General features: G+C 43.5%; 1 long non-coding RNA gene across 1 annotated transcript; it reads right to left on the minus strand.

Annotated features, from left to right (window-relative positions):
• Positions 1–503: 503 nt before the first annotated feature.
• Positions 504–22727, minus strand: LOC137859494 (uncharacterized). The gene is made up of 4 exons (XR_011098340.1): positions 21936–22727; positions 20806–21366; positions 19989–20136; positions 504–571 (listed from the first exon to the last, which is right to left on the minus strand). It is a non-coding gene; the product is annotated as an uncharacterized lncRNA (long non-coding RNA).
• Between the last annotated feature and the right edge of the window lie 641 nt (positions 22728–23368).

Below are 23368 nucleotides of genomic sequence, written 5' to 3' on the forward strand. Positions count from 1 at the left end.
TAGGTCACACGACTTGTTCCAGAAGAACACACTGACAAAGGCACTGAGCAAAGCCAGCTCTCTGGTGCACCACACTGAGGGGAGCCTGCAGCACTAAGCCATCTCTTGGCCTGCAGTCTCTGGCTATGCACACAACCTTGAGCCCTGGTCTACTCGACACTGCCTTGCTTTGCTCTTTCGACTGCACTTTCATTCCTAATTTTTTTCGTTATCTGCTCAAGAAATAGCTTGCAACTCACTTCCATTCTTCCTTCTTCCCCCTCAGCTGCTTCCCTCCAGTCTGTGGTTATGTAATTAAGAGCACTTTTCCAATGCTGTGCACACACAGGGCTATATTAAGGTTGCACAAGTATGCTGAGCCCCTGGCTTTGCAAACGTAATGTCTTCTATAAATTTGTGGTCACGTATGCCTATACCACAGCAGAATTAATAAATAATGCTTAGCAATTTCTTTACTTACTGCCTTATAAGAACAACACAAATCCTGTGCCCTCCTTTCCTCTCACCTCTTTCTTTGCAGGCGCACAGCTGTAGGCTAGGTGGCTTGGGGCCTGCTTTCTGTTCCGCAGCCCTGCGAGAGAAGACAGAGCACAAGATGTTAGAGAGCAGCACAGCCCCTGCAGCTGGGACCAAAATTCAGCCACTTGTCCACACACAGTCCCCACACTCCTCTTTCCATGCTCAGCAGTTGCGTTACTTTCCTTTTCCTTCAGGAGACAAAAACACCATTATGTACACGACTAACGGGTTCCCAAGCTAGCGTGTGCTGTTTACAAACTGATTTCTGCCCTGGTTCCTATGCTCAGCCCAACCAAGCTCTGCCAGTCAAGCAGTCGCAGTCCTGGGACCACAATTCACTGCTACAGCTCAGTGTGTGGGGATGGCCACGTTCTGAGATGTCCCAGATTCTGCCTGCTGATGGTCACACCATCCCCGTGTGCCCCACTGCAGCTGGGTAAGGAATTCTATCTCACCAGGACAAAGCAAACTACAGCATTTAACCATTAATTTGCATTAGACATTTAGGCATTAATTTAAATATTAAAAATAGTAAAGGAGAATTTTTTTTAAAGGCCTGGAAATTTAAGAGGAAAAAAACACAGAAAAATGAGCAGAAGTTAAATTTGCATAGCTAGCACTTTATAATGAACCTTTTTAGCAGAAAAAAATGCATCAAAGGCAAAGACTCATTGCTAAGACTCTATATTGCTGGGACCTCTGTGGGGTGAATGCGAGAGGCAGTTTGGGCTCTAACTGGAGCTAAACGTGCCCATCAGCAATCAGTGATTCAGATCGCTTTGTCTGATCATCAGCTGTGGGCATCTGTTGAATAGGGACACTGCAGTTTGGTTGTTGTGTTGTTTTCTGTACACTGACCTACCATCTCTGTGTTGCAACCAGTTAATATATTTAGAGACTCGCAGAATAACGAGATTTAATCTTTTTAGTGCCCCAGTTCTAGCTAGAAAGGCATGTGTGTAGGAGCAACTGGCTTTTTCATAAAATACCAAGGATTGTGTTATCAAGGTTTAAGTGCAGATTTTATTTATCCAAAATGGATTTATTTTGCTAAAGGAAAGGGGATTTCTCTGCCTGGCTTCCGTAGAGTGCATACCTTTGAAAGATTAATGTTTGCCTGAGGAATTTTTACTTTCCTCAGCTGGAGGCTTTGCTGTCACACTGCTATTTCTGAATTTCACTCACCACAGTAAGCAGGAGGGCTCACACCTGCCCTCTCCTCTCCTCCCTGTTCCCCAGCCCACCCTCTCTTCGAGAGGCCAGAGAGGTGGCTGGGGTGTTCCCCTCACCCCCAGGGACTCTAACAAGACCAATTCCTTCAATTTCCCAGCACAAGACAGAAGTTTCACAGGGACTGACAGTCCTGACAGCAGTCCAGACTGACAGCAGGGCCTTCCTTGAAAGCCAAGGTGCATCAGGGATCAGGCCCCAGGGGCAGCTGGGCAGCCTCAGGCAGCTCCCACAGATGCTCAAGTCAAGGCTGCTTGTTTCCTTTACAACCCTAATTACTCAAACCTATTCAAAACAGAGAAAATGAAGGGCTTCAGAATGCAAAGAAATCCCTCATGATGATCAATACCTGCTTAAAATGCTTTGTTATCTTGCAAACACCTTTAGTGCCACATCTGCTGTCAACTTCCCTCCATTTTAATTCTACCTTAGTCTGCAGATCCTAGTCTTAACACCAAAATTTTCCAGTCCACAGCTGCAGGACTGCTCCCACTGTCAGCACACAGATAGCCCAAACCCAGAGGTGTGGGGAAGGAATGGATGGCTCACGGTACCAATGCATGGTGCAGCAGATGCCACCAAACTCCCAGCACCTGCACAGGGACCTGATCTCCATCAAAATTGCGCTCAGCCAACACTAAGCAACACAGCCTGTCTGGGAGCAATAAGTGCACTACAGCCCTGCAATGGGTTCCTGATGAAATTCACCTGGTGTCAGAGTTCCTCTGTTTTCAGCAGATTACAGATTAAACAGCGAGGACTGCTTCTCCAAGAAGCTGACAAGGTAATGACTACAATGGTAAGTTATACTACTCAGATAACACTGTTCCTAAAACACTAAGTAAGAGGGCCATTTACTTTGGGAAGGTAAAAATCAAAAACCATAAACACTTACCACAGAAGAATTACTTATGCTGAGTATAAACACCTGACTTCTATTTAGGGTTTGTGCAAAAGTGGAAAGTTTTTTTTTTGGTGGGCAAGTGGAGAGATCATCCTACCGAGACAGCAATAATTAGCAAGTTCCTAGAAGTAATCCAACACAAGTATCATCTCTCAGTGATGTAAGGGATTTTATGAACCACCTCTCTTGGATGAAGGAACTGAGGCACCTGAGCTAGGCAGCCTGCCCGAAGTCACACAGTGATTGCATCCTGGTGCTGAATACCCCAGCAGCAGATTTACTCTACAGTTTACTGCACCTTCTCCACTTTTTTTCTTCTTGAATGTAGCAGTTAGTTAGCAAAAGGTATTTGCTGCTCTCTGGAAGGATATGGGATTACTCAGCACCTTGCATCATGGCATATTTTTACTGTTTATTTCAGCTGTGCAAGTTGCAAAAGCCATTGCTTTAGCAAGTCAATAAAAAAGCTCCCATCATTCACAGGTTCAGCCCCTGTGTTTGTCAAATCTGTTAGAAGAAAGATTGTCATTTATAGCGCTTTTCATTTTGTGTAGCCCTAAACACCAGCAGCTGGATTGAGATTGCCTTTTCAGAGTTCACAAGGGACTTTAAGTGATGTCAGATCTAAGCAAGACTCAAAAGCTATTTCTCAAAGCAAGATTTATTGGAGGGCTAGCATCTGGTGACAAATGTTGAAGGAATAACAAAATCCTTTGTGTTGTGGGGTTTCTTGACCTGTTTACTAATGTTCATCTTTCCTCATAACTCGAAAGCACAGCTCTGTGTTTTGATGCATCATTATGGAAACAAACAAAGCAGTGCTGTTGCTTTTGCTTTTCCACATCACAAAAAATCAGCTCATGAAAAAGTTAGCGTGGAAGTTGCCAGTGACTGCACTGAACTGTTTTCCCTATTCAATCTTAACAGAAAATCTCTACCAGCTTCACAGTACAAAGAAGTGACATGTCTTCTGGTAGCTGGCATAGCTTGCACATACACCATCCTGCAGTTAAACACTCTGACTTATGTGATGACAAGGACAGTGACCACACACAGGTCAGAACTATTGGCATTTCAGTGCAACTTTTAAAAGCAGAGAGAGGGAACCTGCCTGGCCAAGTGTGCTCAGGTTTACTGTCATTCGCAACAGCAGCTTTTCTCTAACATGCTCCAGCTCCACTGTGCTGGGGAAAAATGAAAAAGAAAAAAACCTGCAAGACTTTCTGGCTGTCTTTATTCAGGCAAAAGTCCAACATGCTTTGTTAGGGACAACATATTTGTAGTCCAAAAGGTGGTTAAAATTTACTCCCTTGCTTCTACACTCTAGTCTCCCTTATCCACAGATATTTGAACCTGGTTTTCAAGGGGTGAGGACCTCAGTCTACTGTGACACCTGCACTGGGGTGACAGAGAATTTCATGGGAGCAGTCTTTTCGTTAACCTGCGCTCCTCCCAACAGGATTGCTTGCTACCTTGTCATCTGGGCCACGGCTGGAATGGTGATTTACACTCTCCTAGACTCCAGCGCTTCAATTTCGAAGATGAAGCTAAATCACATCTTCTCAAATCAGCTAATAAAAACACTCTGTTGTACTTCACCACTCTTCAAGTTCCTCTTGTTCTGTGAATACCTTACTAGGAATAATTCATCAAAATAATACCCCAGATTCAATCACAACTAATCCCTTTGTATAACACAGGCACACAGTGAAAGCTTCCATTATCTCTGTGTTCTTACATCGGCATCAGACAGAATTGTTTTGCCACAGCACTTCAGCTCTGACTAGCTTACTTCTAACTCTGAGTGTTAATTGGTTCCAATATTGCTTCTTTCTAGGTTTCCAATTTGTACTGGAAACAAACTTGTGTTTGTATTGGCACGTTAAGCATGCCATTTCTCTAGCAATCACCTTCACAATACAGTCAAATTCTGCACTGCTATAGAAACAAGTATCACAATATTAAAAAAAAAAAAAAAAGACGTGTTTAGAATCCCCATCCCTTGTTCATGGCTGTCAACCATACTCTAAAGTTTACATCAACATCTCCCAGATGAATTTATTGCCTGGCACCTTCTTGGAAGGAGCTATTTTGAAGTAAACTACATATAATACTTAGGGAAATAAAACCTATATTGCAAGCAGAACCTGAAGCAAGAGAATACTGTTCCCCATACGGATCCAAAAAGAGCAGGCACACAGCAATTGAAACCTGCACGATCTGATTTTTAAAAGCTTGCTACTGCTTATTTTCAGACAATTTGTTCTTCAAAGACTTATGAATATACCTTATTTATACCCCGAAATTAATCCTCGTGTTTTCAAAGGATGATACTGTGGCACGAGACCCCACTCCTGGGCCAGTATTTCACGAACGGTTTGCAGAGGGACTCACTGCAAAGCTAAGCACTAGTACAAGTTTTTGCAACACCAACTCCTCATACTGAAGAATCAAATGTGCAGCTCAGGGCAGCAGCATTATACACTTGGGTCACTGAGTGTGCTTATAGAAAATCCAGTATGTCAGGTCCCCAGTCGTGATCTTTGTGAGAAACAGGCAGATCTGAAATCAGAAAGTCAACTAAAATCTGATTGCTTAATTATACAGTGGTATAAGCAAGTCTTCCTCAACACGCTTATAAAGCCCTAAAAATAAAGGGGTTTAATTAGCTGCAGTAATTATTGAGCAATTTGTTATGAGCTAGCAAGTAAGTTTTAAAAATCCTCATTTGCTACTATCAGGAAATTTGTCAACACAAGGAAATAAATTCAACAAAAAAATTATTCCACATGAATCATCTGGGTAGCACTGGTAAACATATAACCTCTTCCCAATTTTATTAGCTGCTGCCCCGCTCTCACGCACAAAATGCCAGTGATTGCATGTGCAATAAATATTAATGGTTCATAAATTAAATAGCATTATTCTTCTTGGCATAACACCATTTTGCAGGGCCCCATGGAAAAAGTCCAGACAGTTTGTTGAGCTCTCCCTAATAGAAGAAAAATATGCCTTTGTTTTTGCTTTTAAATGCATTTGTCAGGATTTATAGGGTAGATCCAGAAGGCAATTAAGGCGACATTTTACAGAAAGCTACCACATGCCCTCAAATAACAATAGAAAGAAAATGTGATCTGGGAAGATGATTTAATTCATAGAATTACATTTATACAATGTAGATACTTGCAGTCAGAACAACTTGCATGGAAGTAGCTTGTGCACACAGCTAACCCAGAATCTTCACAAGGAGCAAGCTGCATTATTCACAGCATCACAGAATGGTTGGGGTCAGAAGGGACCTCTGGAGATCACCTGGTCCAACCCCCCGCCAAGCAGGGTCACTTCGTGCACATCGCACAGGATGGCATCCAGGCAGGTTTTGAGTATCTCCAGAAAAGGAGACTCCACAGCCTCTGGGCAACCTGTTCTAATGCTCTGTCACCCTCACAATAAAGAAAACTTTCCTTGTATTCAGCAAGACTCCTGTGCTTCTGTGATTAATCTCTCCCTTCCCTGCAAACTTCTATTGTCCTGGGACGAATCTGTAAACCACTGAGGTGAAAAATAAAACTATGTGTATTTGAAGTACTTTTTACTTACTACATGACATGCGCAATAGTTTGTGCCCCTTGCCTCTCATCCTGTTGCTGGGCACCACTGAAGAGACTGGCTCCATCCTCTCAACACCCTCCCTTCAGATATTTGTATACATAGGTAAGATTTCCTCTCAGCCTTCTCTTCTTCATGCTAACCAGGCCCAGCTCTCTCAGCCTCTCCTCGTATGAGAGAGACTCCAGTCCATCATCTCATCATCTTTGTAGCCCTCCACTGGACTTGCTCGAGGAGCTCCATGTCCCTCTTGTACTGGGGAGCCCAGAGCTGGACACAACACTCCAGGTGAGGCCTCGCCAGAGCTGAGTTTCATATTACAGTATCCTACTGCTACCACAGCTTCATTTTCACATCACAATAGCTCTGTCCCTTCACATACCACTTCCTAGAAGACGGCAGCACTGGGGCATGCACACAAGCTCAAACAAGGCTGTGGATTCAGGTCCCTGCTGTCGCCCCTCACACAGGCATTACTGCCACGGGGAATTTCAAGGCTAGCCTAGGAAGAACCCAACAGAGCTGTCATCCTGGGCTTACCCCTGACAAGCGACATAAGAACAGGTGAAACAGGAAGGTGAGAGACTAGCACCGTCCTCAGGGCAGAAACAGGAGTTAACAGCTTCTGAGTTTCATAGGGCTGGCCTAGAAGGGTCTCCTACCAAATGAAGAATTATAGCATATAGGAGGGAGGAAAGCAAGCCAGTGGAGAAATGTAAAGAGTGATAAAGTGCTTAAATTAACAAGGCTAGAAATTAATCTCAGTGGCAGTCTTTTAAACAGATATAAATGGAGCGTGAGTGTTCTCCTTGGTAACTCTAAGCATGAGCTGATGAAACCTGAGTAAGAATTTCAGTTGTACAGATACAAGGATGGTGCACAAAATGAAACAGCACAATACAGACATCCTGGGTATAGGATGAAAAAACAATAGGCACATGAAAACACCACACAGTACAGCTTCGGCTGGATGGTGGTCTTGTCTTCAGTGCCTGGGGGGAAAAAAAAAAAAGATTGACCTTTCGTGAGGAAAGGGCAAGAGACTGAGTTTTGTTAACCGAGTCTCCACAAAGCATTGTTCAAGATGGTGCAACCTTAGCTTGTATTCCTCGACTATGCATAGATCCCCTGAATCTGAGTCCACAGATGAGACTTCTTGAGACAGGACATTACAGGAAAAAAGGTAAATATAGTTACATCTCCAGCAAAGGTCTGTAACTGCTCAAAGTGCTTCAGTTCAGCAACGAGAATTAGCTGGAGAGTATCAAAAATAAGACACCAAAGACACTGGGTTGGTCTGTTCTCCCACGTTCCTGGTTACAGGACGAGAGGGAATGGGCTAAAGTTGCGCCAGGGGAGGTTTAGGTTGGATCTTAGGAAGAACTTTACCGAAAGGCATTGGAACAGGCTGTCCAGGGAAGTGGTGGAGTCACCATCCCTGGAGGTCTTTAAAAGACGTTTAGATATAGAGCTTAGGGATATGGTTTAGTGGGGACTGTTAGTGTTAGGTTAGAGGTTGGACTCGATGATCTTGAGGTCTCTTCCAACCTAGAAATTCTGTGATTCTGTGAAAAGGAGTTCATTAAACTTCAGGGTGAAAGAAGTGGGGCTGGTGAGAGGAAATGCATTGGAGGATGGCTGGTTTTAAGATGAAAGATAACGGTGAGATCATATTTTAAGGGAAGGAACCTGCAAAATGATACTGGTTAAGAAAGGGTAAGGAAGGAACTGCAAACTGAGAGGCCTGATGGACCATATACATGTAAAAGGCCCTGAAGTGGGTTATCTAGTCATTCAAAACGTTGCTACAGTAAAAAGGACAGAGATTGCTGATGGCACAGGTAGACTGAAACTTAGCCACTCGATCAATCAAGGGAAATGCTGAGCTCCCCCTGCCAATACCTGCAGCTCTGCTCATTGTCAGGATGGATCAAGCTAGGTCCCCGGGGCAGGGCCCTGTCACCAGGAAGTACTTTCGATGCAGACAGTTTCTAAGTAGTCTGCTCCTCATTTGAGATGGGACTTCAACCAGCTGGAAAGGCTGTGCTTTCAGTTAATACACACATGGACAATACTGCTTCTTTCTCTGTTTAGCACACACGTAATGTAGGATGGCATTTGCTTTGTCTCTCTCAAATATTGATTCACTACAGACAAGATGAGTTGGGGATCAGCACACCTGGGAATGTGTAAGGAAAAAAAAACTCACCTTGGGAAAACAGGGAGGGATATCTGGTGTAGAAAATAGTGACAGAGAACATACAGAGGTACAGACCCAAAGGACACCTCATATCTAAGAAAAACTCACAAGCACAATGCCCAGCACCAGAAGATGCTAACAGAGGACACAATGCACTTTCCCTGGTGTTTAAAAGACTTCTGGTTGCACCAGTCAGTGAAGTAGTTGTTGTCCTTTCCTGTAGGCTAACAGAAAGACCTCAGATGAGAAAGTACAGGTATCTGAGTAAATGCAAAAGAGCACAAAGATCTTGATCAATATAGCAGTGAAAAACTGAAGGGTGCTCACACCTTCTGCTTTTATAAAGTAAAGCTATTTCTTCTGCTCACCTGACAGCAGTTCAGAAATCCCCCAGAGTAAAAAAAAAGTATTTGCCAGATGGAGCAAAGGGAAATATGAAGTAGCAGTAAGTGTAAATTACTTGGGCTTTGTTTAGTTTCAGGTACTCCACACTAAGTGACAGAGCTCTCCTGGGGCTTCTGCTACCTGCAGTTATACCATGACCCCACACTGGGCTTCATCACTGCTACTTCAGCAGTTAATGCCTTTATAAATACCGTATTTTCATTTGCATTCACTACCTAGGGCAAAAGAGTCATGCATTCAGCATACAAAGAATCCCACATGCCTCTGACTTTTTTTTTTTTAAGATCAGAAAAAAAAAAAAAAAAATCTCTAGCTTAAAAGTAAAGGGTATGAAAGTGCAGAACACATGCTTACTGTAACTGCAACAACTGCCTGGCACTGAACTGATGAAACGTGGCAATATTCAGTAATTTACAGAGCAACACTGACAAAACAGTAAGAGACCACACTTCCATGACCAATAAAACAAAAATGCACAGGCGGGGGTGATTTGAGATAGTCAGACCAAATGTGACATGGGTATTTCTCCTTCCTGCTGTGAATAAAATATGCCATGTCAGCCACAGCTGCAGCACGTTTCATGTGGGTTTTGTTTTTAAGAAGGAGCCAGTACAGACAGCCAGGGTCCAGTTAGCCACAGGAGCTGCTCCCCACAACAGCCTTGCCAGCAGCTCAAGGGCAGAGCTTGCAGCTGGACTCCTAAGATAAACTGATTTCAAACAACCATTTCAGAAAATTACAAGAATTTGCATCCCTACGTCACAGTACTCCATTTCTGGACTATGGACTGAAAGTGAAAAGAATTAACTTCTAATGTGTCCCTGTGACCCTGATGAATCCACTCTTCTTACCTAAAGACACGTCCTACAAATGGAAAGATTTTTGTCCTCACATTAAGCGCTGTTGTTACACACCTAGAAACAGGTTCCATCCTGCAGCCCAGACACAAGTGCATTGACTCTAGGGTTTCGCCAATATACAAGCTGGGCTACAAGTCGCTTTCAGTTTTGCAATTGCAAGCAATTTCAGCATAAAGAAAACACATTAATGCAGCCAATGCTTTGTGGTCTCTTCCAGCCAACAGAAGAGGTATGTGCCATGGGGCCTGCTCTACCACATCAGCCAGGATGGTGGTTATTCCTCACAGCCAAGTAATGAACTAAGAGGGACAAGCTGCCATCTTAAACTGCCCAGCCTTTCCTACAGCCAGGACCTCAGCATTCTACATATTGAATGTGCCATTCAAATTATCTACAGATTCACCAAGGCAAGCCTGCCTTGACTTTGTCTAGCCAGTGATTTAAAGGCAGCGGAAAATAAATAAGCAAACAGTTCATGAAACCACAATTTTCCTGAAGCTATGAGAAAACTAGGTATTGTCTGCACAGTAATTACCCTGGTTCAATTACAGTCAGAATAGTCTTAAAATAAAAACTCATCTCCTTCCTCTGGTGGTGAAAATTATTAAGAAACTGTAATTTTCTTTCTTACTTATTTCCATGAGAGCTGAAATATTTCCTGTAGAGGATGAAAAAGACAGTACTTAGCATGAAAACAGACGTTTACTTTCACAAGATATGGGGAAGTTTTACACACTACACTGCTAAAACCTGTTTTCTGCCCCTAATGTTCAGTATTTTTTTATCCAAAAGTAGTGCTGCTACTTAGACTATCGACAGCTCTCCAGTCACATTATAATACCCCAGGCACGTTAATAAAAACTGCAGTCATTCTGCTGAGGTCCATATTCAAAAAGTGATCTTGATTATCTTTCCATACTATGTTAGTGTAGTTTCACAGATGACACTGATAGTCCCCATTTACACATGAAGAATAAATCCCTAAGACCGTAACACTATGCATTTTGAAACCTGCAGATGACTTCCCTCAAGAAATTGCACAAATAAATCACCAGAAAGCAATAACAGTGTAGGAAAATTCTACAGCTCCAGACAATGTGCAATCAGCTAACGCACACTGTGTGTATTCCTCTGCCTTCATCACATCTGACAAGTGTACGGTTTGAGACTGACAACAGAGATGGTCTGTTCATCAGGAACAGGGCAGAATTTATAGAAAACCCTCTTGAAAGCAAGCACTCCAGTTGGAGTGCCCAATCTCTGTGTAAGCTCCAGACTAGTAATATCTTTCTCTCTATTTTCTTATAAAGAAACCTTTTCTTATAAGAATATTCAAAGAACTTGTGGAGCTGAATGTAATGCTTCAGCTATAGTACTTCTACTAAAATGACATAGTGCAACTATGAGGAGAACAAGCACAGATTAGTCAGGATATAGCAATGTATATGGAAGTGCCTTCTGCCTCTCCGTTACTGTGACCAAAAATGGTCCAGGTCAACTGGATAGCTAGCAAGGTTTGCTGCTGAGACACTCCACTTCCCAATTCAGAGGAACAAGATCCTGATCACTCGCACTCTGGTGTATGGCTGAGAAAATATTAACTATATCAGTGAAGGAAGCGTCAAAGTCTTATTGATTTAAGATAGGAGAAATCACTTGGGACAATCCACCTTTTTTTTTTTTTTTAAAAAAAAAAAAAAAAAAAAAAAAAACTATCCCACTAGCCAGCTGCAGGACTAAAAATTCAGCTGCTCAGCAGAGAGGCCAGGCACTACTTCCACATTCAGCACAATGATACCTCCCAGGAGTCACTACTGCATTCTCTGTACACTACAGAAAAACTCCCAGCACTAAATGCATTACAATTGCAACCTTTGCAGGGAGCAGCTTTCCTAAAAGGTGACACAAAAACACATCTCTGCTGTGTGAGGGTATTTTGTTGTCGCATTTTCAGGAGGATATAGGAAGAAGGTCTGCTCTGTCTCTGCATGCCAACATTGCCACAGGTTCCTCCTGGATCTCAGCCTTTGGGATGGATCTGGATAGGCTGCACCGATGGGCTGAGGTCAACTGCATGAAGTTCAACAAGGCCAAGTGCCGGGTCCTGCACCTGGGGCGCAATAACCCCAAGCAGCTCTACAGGCTGGGAGAGGAGTGGTTGGAGAGCTGCCAGGCAGAGAAGGACCTGGGAGTATTGGTGGATAGTCGGCTGAATATGAGCCAGCAGTGTGCTCAGGTGGCCAAGAAGGCCAACAGCATCCTGGCTTGTATCAGAAACAGTGTGACCAGCAGGGCTAGGGAGGTGATCGTCCCACTGTGCTCGGCTCTGGTGAGGCCGCACCTTGAGTACTGTGTTCAGTTTTGGGCCCCTCGCTACAAGAAGGACATCGAGGTGCTTGAGCGGGTCCAGAGAAGGGCGACAAAGCTGGTGAGGGGCCTGGAGAACAAGTCCTGCGAGGAGCGGCTGAGGGAGCTGGGCTTGTTCAGCCTGGAGAAGAGGAGGCTCAGGGGTGACCTTATCGCTCTCTACAGATACCTTAAAGGAGGCTGTAGAGAGGTGGGGGTTGGTCTGTTCTCCCACGTGCCTGGCGACAGGACGAGGGGGAATGGGCTAAAGTTGCACCAAGGGAGTTTTAGGTTGGATCTTAGGAAGAACTTCTTTACCGAAAGGCATTGGAACAGGCTGTCCAGGGAAGTGGTGGAGTCACCATCCCTGGAGGTCTTTAAAAGACGTTTAGATGTAGAGCTTAGGGGTATGGTTTAGTGAGGACTGTTAGTGTTAGGTCTGAGGTTGGACTCGATGATCTCGAGGTCTCTTCCAACCTAGAAATTCTGCGATTCTGTGAACTGCAAAATGCACACGGGCTTACCGGGCAAGAAATGTACTGCTTAGAGCCATGAGACAAGCTGAAAGCTGTGGAAACCTCTCTCTGAAACAATGCTGCTCTTTTGAAGTGGCTCAGCACCCAGGCTGCTTCTCTGGGGGTTCTCCATGGTGCAGGATATGGGTATAAGACACATACAAGCACAAGGGGATTTGCCCCTTTGCAATGCCAGAAGTAGCAGCAAGCCTAGAGATGGCAAGAAAGGACCTTTAGCTCTGCTAGCTTAGCACTACAAGAGCTCTCTGTGGCAAGTCTTTTCCCATGCTGCCCTGACCAGTAGACAGCTCATGGGCAGCAAGCCCGGCTTCACCCAATTTGAACAGGAGATGCTGAGAGAAGTATACGTACGCTCTGAGCCACGTCCTGAAAAGTCAGCATACCAGAGCATTATAGGGGAATGCGGCAGCCTGCTGATGAAGGAAATGACACAGTATGCAAGCCAAAAGGCCATCTGAGAAGACTCAAGCCCAGCCTATTTGCAGGCATCCTGCAGGCAAGGTCAGATGGCATTTACAGGCGGCGTGCAAGAACGGCCTCCGCTGCTATAACCGTTCAAGCAGAGGGAAGGAAGCACCCCAGGGGATGCAGCAGGCCCCCCCACATCTGCCGCCATGGCCTGTGCCAATAGCTGCTCGGGAAACTGTATCTTTATGGCTACTGACACTGACAGATGGGAAAGCAAGAAATTACTGGCCTCCGGATAGCAGCTCAGACCAATGCATGAAAAACACCTAAAGAAAATCACCTTAAAACGCAGGAATTGGAATCGATAACTTATCAACACTACAGAGAAGGAGGGGAAAAATCCCAGTTCTCTCGGGCCTTGTGTCTCTGCTTACTAACTAAGGCTATTCTGTAACAGCCAATATTTTTGCAAGCCATTGTACTGGTAATTCATGCAGGAGTACAACATGGATTGCAGGCGGTAGAGGAGAAAGGGAGATAACAACAAGAAGTGTCTGGACAGTATTTCATTTGTAGAGGTTCTGAAGCACCTCCATCAGGTCATCCATTTTCTTTGTGGCAGCCCAGAAAAAAATGTGATGTCACAAGGTCACTGTGAAATGTACTCCCAAGAGGAAAAAGACGAGCTGTTACTGGCAATGTTAAGTGAAGAGAGGTTAGAAAAATATGAAGTCCTGCCTCTCTGTGTTGCATTGTTATTTTAACTTCCCAACGTATCACCTGATTTCTGTAAGCAAGTATTATGTGGCAGCTGCTTTCGGAAGAAATTCTCTGCCATGCTTCAAAAGCACGAAATTCAGAGAATTGTTTTTAAAAGAGTCAATAGCGTCTGAAAACCGTGCTTCATTTACAGTCTAAAGGAAAAACAAATACCTTAGCAAAACTCAAACTACATGCAATTTGATACACCAGTATCAAGTTAAAAATGAGCAATTCCATGCCTAAAGTAACCAATGTTCACTTCCACTTTATGTTGAAGGTCATTTCTGTAAGTTGCATTTACTCAGATGAAGAGAGTGTAAGATACACTTGCATGGAAGCTTTTTTTTTTTTTTAATAGTTCTATCCAATTTCCCAATTTTCACAGATTTATTTGTTCAGTATTCCTAAGCCACACTGCATTATGCCAGGGGAGGAAGGTACATGTCTGCTTCGCTCAAGTGTGGAAGAACAAACTCAGCAGGAAGGAAAAATAGAAAAAAAGTGATGAAAACAATCCATTCTGGGCTGGAGTCATGGGCGGGCTCCAGGATGCTTTGGTAACTCGCACAATATGCTGCTGCAAAATGAAGAAAAAAAACCTCTACAGTGAGTACTGAGTGCACTGCACACGCCATGGTTTTAGCCTCATGTTACGTGTGTCACCCATTTTGGCCACAGCATTCATCCTGCTTGGGTGATTTCTTTTAATTAAGAGTGTGGCCAGCAGGTCAAGGGAGGTGATCCTCCCCCTCTACTCTGCCCTGGTCAGGCCTCACCTGGAGTACTGTGTCCAGTTCTGGGCTCCCCCGTACAAAAAAGACAGGGATCTCCTGGAAAGAGTCCAGCGGAGGGCCACAAAGATGATATGGGGCCTGTAGCATCTTCCCCATGAGGAAAGGCTGAGAGACCTGGGGTTGTTCAGCCTGGAGAAAAGAAAGACTGAGAGGGGATCTCATCAATGCTTATAAATACCTGAAGTGTGGGAGACAGAGGGATTTGGCCAACCTCTTTTCAGTGGTTCGTGGGGACAGGACAATGGGCAATGGCCACAAAATGGAGCCCAGGAAGTTCCGCACCAACATGCGGAAGAAATTCTTCACAGTGAGGGTGACGGAGCACTGGGACAGGCTGCCCAGGGAGGTTGTGGAGTCTCCTTCTCTGGAGATACTCAAGGCCATTCTGGACGCCTACCTGGGCGGCCTGCTCTAAGGAACCTGCTTTGGCAAGGGGGTTGGACCCAATGATCTTTCAAGGTCCCTTCCAACCCCTACAGTTCTGTGATTCTGTGATGTGAGAGCCTGAGGGATGTGGTCCTTCCGCCAGCCCTGCAGGATGGCAGGAAGGATACCCCTGGGCTCCTCCACATCTAAGCCCCATTGCAGCAGCATAGGGAAGTGCCACCCTTCTTCACCAGGGTGAAATCAAGGGAGACACTGGGAGGCTCTGCACAGCAGCTAAGATGCAGGTGCTTCTGATCCCTCCAGTGCCCACACTGTGGCCGGGGATGGCCCTAGAAGGAGCCCAGCTACCAGGACAGGCCCTTGGCTCACTTGGACTCTGACGAGCACCAGAACACCAAAATTGCACTCAGGAAATTTTTTCCTACCGTTAACACTCACTAAAAGTATCAGCCCATCTCCCTGCCTGCCATGGGTGCTGTGAGCTGCTTCTCGAGAGGTCCAAAACCCATCTCCCACCCAGATAGCAATCTAGATTCTCTTGTACACATCCTTACCAATTTTCTGCAGAGAACAGTGGAACACACACTGCAAAACATGAAGTCAAAGAAAACAGTTTTTCCCTAATAGTAAAAAAGTGCTGCCCCCATGACATTTAAGACAGCCTGAAGGAAAGCAGCGTCACAGCATTAGATTACATTTCCATGACAAGATGCACGTGGCGCCCTTGAAACGTGCGGCGCCAGCAGCTGCCTTCATTCCGCCTTGGTCTAATAGGGGGCTTGGCTGTTTTCCATCATGTCAGAGCAACTCTTAACCAACAGTAAGTGCTGCCTCCTGTGTAGAGCCCAAGCTTCAAGAAGTATGCAACAAGAAGGAATTCCTACGTAACGGCAACCAGGGTGTTATAAATACCTTAGTGGCACACGGAGAAGCCACATTTTCTAGCATTTGAGCACTTTGCAACCTGCAATGCTTTTTATGTCTTTACTCCCAGGAAAGGTGAAACTATAGGTAAGGAAGTGCTGTTTCCCCTGATTCAGAAGCCGAGAAGGGAGACATAGGAGTACTGTTGACCCTCAATGCATCTATCTTATTGCCATGAACATTCTTTGCAGATCTGGGCCTAAATTGCTTTACTGAGTCGCACTGGGCACAAAGGGTTGCTGCTGCCTTTACTCAGACCTTAACTTTTCTTTCCTCCATGAGCCTATGGGCAAGGAGGCAGAATTTAAAGCAAAAAAGAGACCTCCTGACACCCTCGCTCATGTAAGGGCCACTCACTATCCTCCACTGAACCTGCTGGTAGAAGGAATTTATCTGGGTAAGTGCAGGATCGAGGTCTCTTAACATCACATTTCTTGCTTGTGACAGTCATTTGTCTCCACATCCTGAGTATTTTAAGACAGCCTGATGACTAAGAACAAAAATAAAATTCACCTCTGAGCTCCGAGCAATGTTATCACCATACCAAGATTCATTTTGGGGAATATAATAGAGACTGAGAAAAAAAAAAGAACTATGCAAGAGGAGAGCACTCTCAGCCTTCTCATCTTCATGAAAGAAGAGTGGTTCAACATTGACAGAGAAGAATCAGCACAATATTAAAGGTATCTGAACATAAAACTCTATTCTAATTTTTCCATGACGGTCCCTGTGGAACATATGCATATAACAGGTTTTGCTGAGCTTGTGGTATTTCCTTCCCATTTGAAACCTCTAACAATCAGAGTCAATTTAATACAAGTATATTTAGGTATATCATGTACTTGTGGTATTTCCTTCAAATTAGTTTCCCTCCACTATTATCAAAATAACTTGGTATATATGTGACAGTCTCTGCTTCAGCACAGTCTAAACCTTAAAAATACAGGACTGTACTTGAATTAGGTCTTCGATATCAAACGCATCTTCGCATGCTTCAAATGCATCAAACGCATGCTTCAAATGCATCTTCAACAGACTCAAGTAACAGGAACAGAAGTTAACGCTGTCTGAAACTAAGTGCAGCTGTCAGCTGCTGTTTTTCAAATCAGCCATCTAGTGCTCTCATTCTTGGAAAAGCAGTGATACAGAGCCAGAGAAATTAACTGTATCCCAAGGGCTTGGGATTGAATGCTAAAGTATAAGTGAAAATTTGAAAAATACCATGTTTTTTGTTTTTGTTTTTTCCTATATTAACATTTAAGAAGGAAGAGGTGAAAGTTATCAAAGTCTTGTTTGGGGAAATGTTTGGAATGAGACAATTGCTTAGAAGATAGCTCAAAACGGTGAAAATTATTAACATTTTTAAAAAATGCATGTATGATACACTGAGTTAATAATAAAAATTTTCAAGTTGCACCACTGTAATTATTCTTAGCAAATATCACCTCTTCTCTCACCTATACACCATCATGGCTGAGAGGGGTACCAGCACAGGATCAGAGCAAGTCGTGTGTTTCCTGCAGGTTTCCCTGCCCTGAGCAGCCCACCACACAGAACATGTGCATAAAAACACATGATGTGAAAAAGAAATACTGCATAGCAGAACACTGCGTTACTTGATACTGCTAAATAATTGGCCATTAAAACAAACAAAAAAGCTAGTGCTATAGTTGAGAAATGCCTGTTTGTCAACATAATTCTTAGCATACAGTCAGATCAGTCAACTGCAAACACAGTTACACATCTCTGTAATAAAATATTAACAGCTCTTGTATACCCTTTCCACAAGGTAATGTAGTAAAAAAATGAGTGTTGCTCTAACATTTCCACATTTTCTCTTTCGTTACTTCTGAAAGCTTACATTTCAGAAAAGCTGTTTACTACAGTATTATTTCTTTTTATCCAGGGGGTATTTTTCCTTTCAACCTTAGAGAATAATTAAAATTCCTCACGCAGGACAACAGTAAGAAAGATTAGGGTCTGCATTTCAAATGCAGCATACTAATGGCATTTTTGGACTCCATAATAAATCATCTCCATTTTATGTAAGCAGGAGAGTAAATGCACAAAACCTCCATAATGCACATCCCCGTTTCCAAGTTCCATACCTTCACTCCAATTTTATCATTCCCCATCTCTTACTGACCTAGATATCTTGCTAATATAGATACAGCACTAGGGGGTGTTTATGCACCTTACAATAGTCCAACAGCTCATTAACTGTAGGAATGCAGCAGCCTGCTGATACCCACCAAACCATTTCAGTCTTCACCACGGCCAGTTGTCAGCGATATGTAGGCAGCCAAACACACATTTGCTCTGTTTCACTTTAGCATTCGATTTTATAGTTTCCATTTAGCACTGAACTGACAGGAGGGAAATGTTTTAACATTCGATACGAGGACCACTTATTTAAATACACTGAAGTTGCTTTGTTTTTGTACCTAACCTTTGGGTGATCTCATCTCTCCCACAGGCTTTTGACATTTATATTTGTTCGGAGTATCTGCAGTTTACCCTACTGCAAACAGTAAGATCACGACTGGATATTTCCATTATCTGGAAATATCTGGTTCTTTCTCAGCTTGCTTTTCTTCTTCCTTCTGCATATAAAATACCATCAGCACATTTCTGTGTTTTTGTCTCCCCTGTGCTGTATCACAAGGTATCTATTGAGACAAATACAAATCTTGTTTCTTGGTTTGGGGCAAATCCAGTTCTGATTCAGCTTCAGGTAAGTCCTAGCCCTCTATTAAACCATGGGAGAATGAAATGGCCAGGCTTCTGCAATGCCTAATAGAAGTCCTGTCCCTGTTTGCAAGAAAACCTGCTGGTTTTCCACTTGAGACATTTCTTAACACTTCTTTCCTCTAGGAAGTCCTTTTGACTGAACAAGAAAAATGAACGTTTTCCAGTTTTCACAAATGGCCGAATTGAAAAAGAGAATAAAAGTTTAAGAAATAGGGAGTTCAGGTGTTTATTTTCAGAGAAGTGCATAGATAAACAGAACCTTTTTTTTTTCCAGCAGATACTCTCACAAATTCCCTTTAAGTTGAATCTTCCGCTATAATTCCCAGATAAGTGTGCAATCAATACAAATAGGAATATTGTCACCCTATAAGTGCTAACTGATATGTTTTCTCTCCACTAAATTAAGGCTAGTAGAACAAGTACTCCTCACCTGGGTTACTGTTTTGGTCTTCACAAAGATGACAGCTTCACTACGGACTTTTGTCACTTAACAGGCTTTACTGCTGACTTTCACATTGATGCGTGCAATGGAATGGCTGTCATTTTGGGGCCAGCCTTCAGGAAAGTTGAGCTTATTTACAGTAGGATGAGGTGAGAGTGCTAACTGACTCCCATCTCCTTCTGCGTTTGTGAGAAGGCTCCTTTTCTGCACCAAAAGTACCATGAGCCATCGCAGCCCAAACAAAGGCACACACACCAGTGGGACCAGCTTTAGTGCTAGCTCAGCTCCCTAAAGCTGGTGCCAAGTAGTAAGCTGGAAGTTGTGAAATTTAGTCAGAAATGTTGATGGAAGCTGCCAAAAAGACAGATAAAAGCTGCTGAGATTTTCCTTCCATCCGGGACTTGGAAGTTCCACTTACAGAAAGCTTAAAAGTGAGCCCAGCAATCCAGGGGGCTGGAGAATTTGACAATGTGGTTGCTGAATTTTGACTCCAACCCCCAACCTCTGAGGTTACAGCCACTTTCATTGTTATCCCAACTGTTCACAACACGGCTAGTCAGGAGAAAGACGACCTTGTGTCACTCCTGAAGTTACCCAGCTCTCCAGAAGCTCTTAGAACAAAAACAAAAAACACCTCAGGATTTCCTCAGTCACCCCCAGCTTCCCTTAGTTTGTGTCCTACAGAACAATTTTACAGCTAGAATCCATTTAACTACAAAATATGGGTCTAAGCCACTTGCATTTTTTCCAGAGCTTATCCTTCTGACAACATACCCACATTGCTTATCAGAAGGAGCAGAAAAGACAGGAATGAAGAACAAGCAGAAATAGCTCTTTTTAAAAAGCAAATACCTGCATTTCTTCCAGATATTTCAAATGTTACCATTGTTTTTGCTAGGCATCCTGCTCACCTCCTCCTCCATGCAAGAGTACAGGTCTCAGAGGTACTGCACATGGTGCCGCTTTATAGCTGTCATTTCTGATTAAAAGCTGCATGTGTATCCCACTCGAGCAAAGCTGGATTGCTCTCCAGGACTGCCGTCAGTATACATAAGGCCTCTACAGAAAACAAAAAGAAAAAAATAAAAATGAACTGCTACAGCTCTTTGTGTTCATCTGGCTCATCTCTGAACATCTAAATATAAAATGTTTATTGTCACTTAAGGTGAGCCCTGGGTCCCAAGCCAACAGGTTGGCATCCTGCAAAGCCAGGCACATATTTTTAATTATTGCCATCCAATAGTCTGCTCTGTTATGAACAAGATTTAATGGTTACACTCTGTACCTATTACCTGTTTAAATTACTCTTCCAGCATGTGAATATTAATCACTTGAAGAGGCAGAGAAACATCTGTACAAAACTACAAGAACAGAAAAATTAAAATGTACACTGTGCTAGCAGTGTTTAGAGGAAACAAGTAGCACCCTGACTCCAGTGATGTTTCACCTTTCTCTGCTCAGCCTGGAACCAGATGACATTGTTCCAAACTTGTTATGCTATTAAACCAAACATTTCCATCCATAATCCTGTCCTGCTTGAGTCTTGATTTACAAGATTGAAATTTTACACAAAACAGCATTTTATTTTATTTAGAAAACCATACCAATTGTTTCTTATCTAAACAGCAAAGGAAAAAAAATACCAAGCTGCTTTGATAATTCTTTTTCCATTGAAAATTTATTGCCCAGGTGATTCCAAGTGCCATTGCTGTTTCTATGAACACTTACTGCTCTGAGGAGGGAAGGGTGACTTTGCTCTTGGTTGGTTCTGTTGGTTCTTTGTTCTGGTTTTTGTTTTGCTTTGATTTGGTCTCTTCCACGGACTGTTTCTAAACCTCAGAGCTTCCTAAGATCCTGTCTTCAAGACACTGCAGTGTTCCCATCATTCTGTGCTGGGAAGTTCAACATAACCAAAAGCTTCCTCAGAACTTTTGAAGAAAAATTTGGATTTGAATTTAAATGACACCATTGTCAAAAGCAATTAACATTGTCTGATCACTCCTTTTATACCATGCAATTTAAATTCTGTCATAACCACAAACCACACTGTAATTATCCTGCATTCTTCTATTTCCTTTTGCTCTAACTTCTCAGGTAGAGACATCCAGCTGTAGCTCTGACATCTCCTCAGCATGACACTGTGCCTTTGTTGCAGCCAGCTTTAGGAGTCCTTTGGCAGCACAAGTCCAAGTCCTCCAGCCGAGGGACAGCATAAGGCCCTCATGCTGCCATTGTCCATTCCCATCAGACAAGGGAGAAAAGCCAAAGCAGTGTTACTGTTGGGGTCCCCTGTGAAAAGAGGGATTGGGGTCATGAGTGTGCAAAGGTAATTATGTGAGGGCACACGTGTTTAGGATATGCTCAATTCCTGTACTTAAGTTTTGCTCAGGCTTCCAAAGCACAGAAGGCTTTGGAAGCAGCTGCTCCTTGAACTGGACAGCTCACCAGTAACAGAGCACCTGCTGAGTGCTCCCAGCCATGCCCACACCAACTCCCATTTTACAGGGTCCTGATTTAGGTTAAGGTTTAGCAACTTGAATATGCAATAGACTACACATTGCAATTCTTGTCATCATACTGAATTAATGATATCAATCTACTTACTAAAATAAGCTGAATTGCTTATTATTAAAATAGTGCAAGTGTCAGTTATCTCCTGCAACAACATATACAGGGAGTCCCCATACACAAGGAGATGGCAGCACACGCCCCTTGGCGCAAACATTCTTCATTGCATGTGTGTTTGATTTTGGCAACTGTTCCATCCTACCCTTCTCCCATCTTCACTTGTAAGCACATCTCTCTATGGATCCTTGAAACTGTTCTACTGATCCCTCCTATGTATCTCAATTGCTCACCTGGATTTCCACAGCAGCTGTTCGCTCTTCATGGTCTCCTCCCCCAGTTCTCACAGGGCTGGTTGGCAGAAAGCACCCCAGGAACTCCTGCTGCTTTCCAAAGCAGTAATACCCATAAATTGCAATGGATCCCAGAGGTAAACAAACAAAAACATTTCCCAACACGACCAACTGAAAACAGATCCCTCAAATTGCCAAGCTTTTTTCTGCACCCCTGATTCAGTTCTCCTAAGCTAATCTCAGAATTCAAAAGTGAACAAAGATCCTCACGTTCAGCTTCAGGTGAATAAGAGCAGGAATTGAATTATGGGATGGCAGATCCTTCACAGCCCTGCTGTCTGTTCTCATTTTATTGTGCAGCATCCACCTGCTGCTCCTGGCCTGGCAGGAGCCACTGCTGCACCACTACCTGTCATCAGAGAAAGGCAGCAGCCTCCTGTAGGGCTTGGAGCGGCTGACACATCGTGACAGTAATTCTTGTTCTCAGTTATTAATTTTAGTTGGTTTGCAATTTTCTTCTCTGGCCTTTGGTGTTTTGCAGCATAAGCAATACTGTAAGATCCTGTACACTGAAGTCTGACTATTATGGACTCTTATTTCCCATAATCTGCTCCCAGTGTGGCCCATTGACAACCTTCCTGATGCAGCGAACACCAGAGGCATCTGTGGTAGCAGATCCCTCCCCGTGTTAACAGAGCAGTAAGGGAGTGGATCAGTCTGGTTTGGTGAAAACCACTGCTAAATACTCCTTTACCAAGCCCCTTCCCCTTCCCTGGAGTTGCAGAAAATACACCAGATCAAACATTAGCTGTGTGGGACTTGCTGCAGTGATGTAGCTTCCCTGCAGCTCCACGTGTCATCTCATTCTCAGAATTAAGGTTAGAAATACTAAACAATAACACTAGTGACCTCAAAATGGGTCACTTTTATGGGGTTTCACTCCGCTTCAATTTCCTAAGTAGTTAACAGCGCTAGCAGGCAAAACCCGACAGCAGACACACCCCACCAGCAGCGGGATCCTTCTCAGTAAGTCACAATAAAAGAGACAGAAGCAGGTGTGTTCTCTTACTCCCAAATCTATTTGCACAGCACCTCCTTCACCAGGGAGGATGTTATACTGAATCTACCAAATTGAATTAGCAAATTTGACAGGAGTTGGCTTGAGGCAGCTGAAATTTCGAAATTCCTGCTCAACCAAATTAACTACTTTGCAATCAGTTTGGTCTTGAAATAAAAACACCAAGTAAGGTGCTCAGCCAAGCAGCCCGGTCAGAAAAGGCTGTTTAAATGCAATTCCAGCCAGTCCCACATGAAGGGAACAGCCCCAAAACCGGCCTAAGCAGCCCCTATTTCTGCAAATATCATCAGCCATGAAGAAGGGGTGCATATGCTTACACAACGATTTCCATCTTCGGCTTTTCCAAAACAAATAG

The sequence above is a fragment of the Anas acuta genome, chromosome 7 (assembly GCF_963932015.1).
Source record: "Anas acuta chromosome 7, bAnaAcu1.1, whole genome shotgun sequence".
NCBI lineage: Eukaryota > Metazoa > Chordata > Aves > Anseriformes > Anatidae > Anas > Anas acuta.